This window comes from Equus przewalskii, chromosome 7 (assembly GCF_037783145.1).
Source record: "Equus przewalskii isolate Varuska chromosome 7, EquPr2, whole genome shotgun sequence".
Taxonomy (NCBI): domain Eukaryota; kingdom Metazoa; phylum Chordata; class Mammalia; order Perissodactyla; family Equidae; genus Equus; species Equus przewalskii.
The window spans coordinates 61,728,326-61,734,325 of record NC_091837.1 but is presented as its reverse complement, the minus strand read 5'-3'; positions in this window follow the sequence as shown (position 1 = coordinate 61,734,325).

Here is a 6,000-nt window from a genome sequence, read left to right as displayed (position 1 = left end):
AGGAAAGAGAACTAAAAAAATAAACCCAAGGAAAAGAGAAAGAAGGAAATATACAAAGTAGAAATTAATGTATTAGAGAAGTGAAAAAAATGTGTTAATAGCAAGGAAATTTTAAAGTTTTGTGAATTAAATCATAAAATATAAAACAAAGGTTAATTTAATAAGGAAAAAAGGAAAATGTATACACAGTATAAGATATGTGGACAGGGAGATAATCACAGATATACATGAGAATGTATATTCAGGAGAACATTTTAATCAAACCTATGCAAAACTTTAAAATCAACAGTGAATATGGATGATTTTGTAATAAAATACAAATGATCAAAATTAATCAAAGAAGATATAGAATCTCAACAAACTATTGCTATATAAAATTTAAAAATCATTTAAATAAAGAAGGAAGGAATGAAGAAAGGAAGATAAAAAGAAACTACTTCTTCAGAACAAAACAGAAACAAAATAGATCCTGATAATACATTCACTCCTGACCACTAAATTAGATGTCAAATGCACAAATTTAAAAAAAAAAAAAGAAGAAACATATATTATTGGTGTAAAAACATTAACATGCCATCCCAATAATGACATAGTAATCTGATTTATGAGTACTGATTCAATAACACAATGTGTGAAAACGCTAAGTATGTTTTAAAACGCTTCTGAGAAATTTAAACGAATGCTTAAAAAATTTGAAAAAAAATTGCAGCTTGCCCTTGGATTAAAAACTTAATATTTTAAAGAATACAATCTCCTTAAATTATATCATATACATTTAATATTAACAATTAAAGGAAAAAAAGTAGAGATCACTGTGGACTTTCACTTATGGCCATGAGGAAACAATGGGGTCAGGAATTACCTTCCCACTCTAAACAACCAGGAAACTGGATGAGATATATAAAATAACTGCTTTCAGACACTGGACAATAGGCAAGGCAAGATTGCAATCACTGAGAAAAGAAAAACAAATAAAACAAATAAAGGGACCCAAAACTGGCCTCCTTTGTGTAGAGAGAATTTCCATACTAGCACAGGGAGTTTTGCAGTCTCAAGATACAAGATCAGTATCAGAAATCAATTCAATATCAATAAATTATTGGAACTTAAATTACCACAAAAACCCCAAAAAACTTAAGGATAAATTTAACAAAACATTGGCAAGACTTGTAAACTGATAACTATGAAACATTGACAAAGGAAATCAAAGACATAAATAAATGGAGAGATATACTATTTTCATTGATTATTAGCCATCTTTTAAAATTTGCCCCAAAGTCATAGATTCAGTGCAATCCCAACTAAAACCTAATAGGATTTCTTTAGAAATTCATAAACTGATTTTAAAATTTAAATGGTAATGAAAATGGTCCAAAACAGCCAAAACGATATTGAAAAAGAACACAGTGGGAAATTTTCCTTTATTTGAAGACTTAACCTAAATTAAGAGTAAATAAGATAATATATTATTGGAGTAAGAATAGATCTACAGATCAATGCAACAGAATAGATAGTCCCGAAATCTATTTATCATGTATATATGAGTTCAGAGTGATACATACATAGTTAACTTATTTTCCATAAAAGTACCAAGGTAATACAATAGGAAAATCATCTTTACCACAAATGGTGCTGGGATATATGGATATACATATGAAAAACAAGGAAGCTCAAACTTTACCTCCCAGCATAAATGAAAGTTAACTCAAAACAGATGGTAGACATTAACGTAAACATTAACATTATAAAACTTTTAGAAAGAAGCATAGGAAAAAAGTTTTGGATCCATGTGGAAAGAAAAAATTTCTTATATAGGGCCCAGAAAGTACTAATCATGAAAAGACAAACCAAAGACTGAGAGAAAATATATGCAACACTGACATGTATATATGACAAAGAACTAATTTCCAGAACATATGTTAAAAAATCTTCTATAACTCCATAATAGTGACAGAAACCCAATTTTTAAAATGAGGAAAAGAGTTAGACACATCAGAAATAAAAGATATACAAATGGCGAGTAAACACATGAAAAGATATTCAACAATATTAGCCTTGGGCAAATGTAAATAAAATCCATAGGGAATGCCACAACTAGAAGGACCTGCAACTAAGATATACAACTATGTATGTGGGGATTTGGAGAGATAAAGCAGAAAAAAAAATCCATAGGGAGATACTTTTACACACTCATTAGAATGGCTAAAATTAAAACACACACTAATGACATCAAGTGTTGGTGAGGACGTGGAGTAACTGAAACTCTCATGCATTGCTGGTGGAAATTTAAACTGGTTCAACCAATTTGGAAAAAATGTTTTACAGTTGCTTAAAATGTTAAACATGCATTTTCATGCAATAAGGCAGTTATACTGTTAAAGGGAAGAGAAACGAAAATATGTCCACACAAAGACTTGCATACTGTTATTTAGAGAAGCTGCATTCATAATAGTCAAAAATTGGAAACAACCCTAACAACGTCCACCAACAGACAAACGAATAAATAAACTGTGATGTACTATGCACTGAAAGACCACTCAGAAACAAAAAGAAACAAACTAGTGGTAGACAACCATGTGATCAAACCAAAGCCATGTCAAAGAATCCAGACACAAATGAGCACATGCTGTACCTTTCCATTCACGTAAAACTAGAGAAAAGACAAGTTTAATCTGCAGTGATAGAAAGCAGAGCAGCAGTTGCCTGGGGCCAGAGGCGGGTGGTGATTGGGAAGAAGCATTAAAGAACATTTGTGGTGGTGAAAATGTTTCCTATCTTAAATTAGTGATGATTACCTGGATAAAACCCATTGAACTGTGCAATGAAAATTATTATATTTTATATAAATTATAATACAGTAAAGTAAATTTAAAAAACAAACAGGACGTTTTTGGAACTAACCAGAGCGATTTTATGCTGATAAGAATATCGAGTTAATGTATTTAGGAAAGTAATTGAAAAAGTGAAAAACTGAAGAGGTGAGAGGTAGCTAATAGTACCAGATATATTTCACAGCCACAGTAATTGTAACAATTTGAAGCAATGTATGAATGCATCAGAATAAAGTGTTTTACCAGTGTTTTTATAATTAATTGAAACAGCATGTAAATCTTACAAATAATACTATACAGATAAGAGTTCAGGATTAGGTTTTAAGTTTCTTTAGTTTGTTCAGGATAAAGCAAATTCGAAAACGAGTTTAGTACCTCAGAAAGATTCTCTAACCAAGGGATATACTTAGAGTACATTTGTGCTCACTGAAAAAGAAATCCATATAAGTCAGCAATTATTTGTGCATAATAGTCAAGTGGCATTTTTACAACTTCTAGCTATATAATATGCCAATAATAAATTGATGCAATTCTTATTTTTTCCTCCATTTAAACAATTTAATTGGTCTGAGAACATAGTGCAGCAACATTATTCCAAACAACAAGTAGAATTCAGATACCCCAGTTTTCCTTTATGAAATCTCAGTTGCCTTTTTCAATACAGATATATAGCCCCCTTTAATACTGACAGTAGTAAATACAATTTGAAGAAGTCAAAATATTTTGAATCATGCCAACTTTAAGGAAGACATGCTATAAAATTCGGAGCTGGGAAATTGGGGAAAGAGGTTTGGCTGAAAAATACTGCCCTTCAAGAAGGATGCTAAACTGAATTCCAAGTGTTACTGTTTCTTGTAGGAAATAAAAATGCATCCTTGTAGTCCTGGTTTTTGTAACTCAAGAGAGTTATGGTGGAGAGAACTGAGAATGGTTGAGGCAGTTGACCAAGACACTTGACTTCAGAGGTCCAGACAAACATGTGAGGGCTTCATCCTGGCCTAGTCTTTGGTGTTTGAACATACCAGGCACATTCCAACCTTGGGATCTTTGCACTTGCTGATTCTTCTACCTGGAAATCTCTTCTCATAGATTTGCTTTCTCACTTTCTTCCCACCTTCACTCAAATATCCGCTGATTCAGAAAGACCTTCCCTGGTCACCCTATCTAAAACTATAACCTATTGGCTTAAAAAATTGTGTACATTTCAGGTGTACATTATTCTATATCAGTTTCTGTATAGACTGCATTGTGTTTACTACCAACAGTCTAGTTTTTATTCATCACCCTACATAGGTGCCCTTTTATCCCTTTTGGTTTCCCCCACCCCCTTCCGCTCTGGTAAGCACTGATCTGTTCTCCTTATCTATGTGTTTATCTTCCACATACGAGTGAAATCATATGGTAATTGTCTTTCTCCGTCTGACTTATTTCACTTAGCATAATACCCTCAAGTTCCATCCACATTGTCACAAATGGCATGATTTTGTCTTTTTTATGGCAAAGTAGTATTCCATTGTGGTATACATATATACACTACATCTTTTTCATCCATTCATCCATTGATCGGCACTTGGATTGCTTCCACATCTTGGCTATTGTGAATAATGCTACGATGGACACAGGGATGCATATATCTTTTTGAATTATTGATTTCATGCTCTTTGGATAAATACTCAGTAGGGAAATAGCTAGATCATATTCTATGTCTATTTTTAGTAGTTTGAGAAATCTTCATACTGTTTTCCCTAGAGGCTGCACACGTTTGCATTCCCACCAGCAGTGTATGAGAGTTCCCTTTTCTCCACATCCTCTCCAACACTTTCTATTTCTTATCTTGTTAATTACAGTCATTCTGATGGGGGTGAGGTGATATCTAACTGTAGTTTTGATTTGCATTTCCCTAATAATAAGTGATGTTGAACATCTTTTCATGTGTCTGTTGGCCACCTGTTTATCTTCTTTGGAAAAATATCTTTCACATCCTCTGCCAATTTTTTGCTCAAGTTTGTTTTTTTTGTTGTTGTTGGGTTGTATGGGTTCTTTATATATTTTGGATATTAAACACTTGTCAGAAATATGATTTGCAAATATTTTCTCCCAGTTGGTGCGCTGTCTTTTCATTTTATTGACAGTTTCTTTGGTGTACTGAAGGTTTTTAGTCTGATGTAATCCCATTTGCTTATTGTTTTTTGTTTCTCTTGCCTGAGTAGACACGGTATTAGAAAAATGCAAAGACCAATGTCAAAGAGCTGTCTATATTTTCTTCTAGAGATGTTTTGGTTTCAGATCTCATTTTCAAATCTTTAATCCATTTTGAATTAATTTTTGCGTATTGTGTGAGATAAGAAGATTTACTTTCATTCTTTTGCATGTGGCTGTCCAGTTTTCCCAACACCGTTTATTGAAGAGACTTTCCTTTCTCTATTGTATGTTCTTGGCTCCTTTGTCAAAGATTAGGTTTATATAGATACGTGTTTTTATTTCTAGGCTCTTAATTCTAACATTTTTAACATAGTAAATTTACAGTTAATAAAGAGTTTTTATTACACACTGGACTAGGGTCTATGTGAAAGTACCTCAATAAAATTTTGGATAAATCAATGAGGACAATGCATAATGAGCTTTAATAGAAATGAGCATTTTTCATAAATAAAGCTAATCTCTGAATTGTCATCATGATAGATATTCCTGCAACTCTAAAACATCATCTGATGCTACTGATGGAAGCTGATTCTTGGGTTAAATGAAGCATGATGCCCTACTGTGACAAATCCAATTAATCTAATTGTTCAACAAAACTTATCGAATACTTTTAATAAATACCATACCTGTGCAGCAATAGGAATTATTTTGGCGTTCTGTATAAGAGGTGATTCTGAAACGACCTGTATGTTCTGAGTCCCAGAATTTGATTTTAGTTCTTGGGTACGTTCCCCTCAGAGTAAATATCTAGACTGTTAATATCTTATGTGTTTGTGAAAACAAAATAAATGCAATACAAATAATAATTTAAATTGGAATTGTCTTAACCAATCCAGAGTCATAAGTAAGATAACATGAATGGATCCTCATCTTTTTTCATCACCTTGACGCCTCATCATTCTCCTATACCGTCCTTTACTCCAATTGCCCAGCGTTACACAGAGGGTGGTGTTTGAAAGGTCACTGC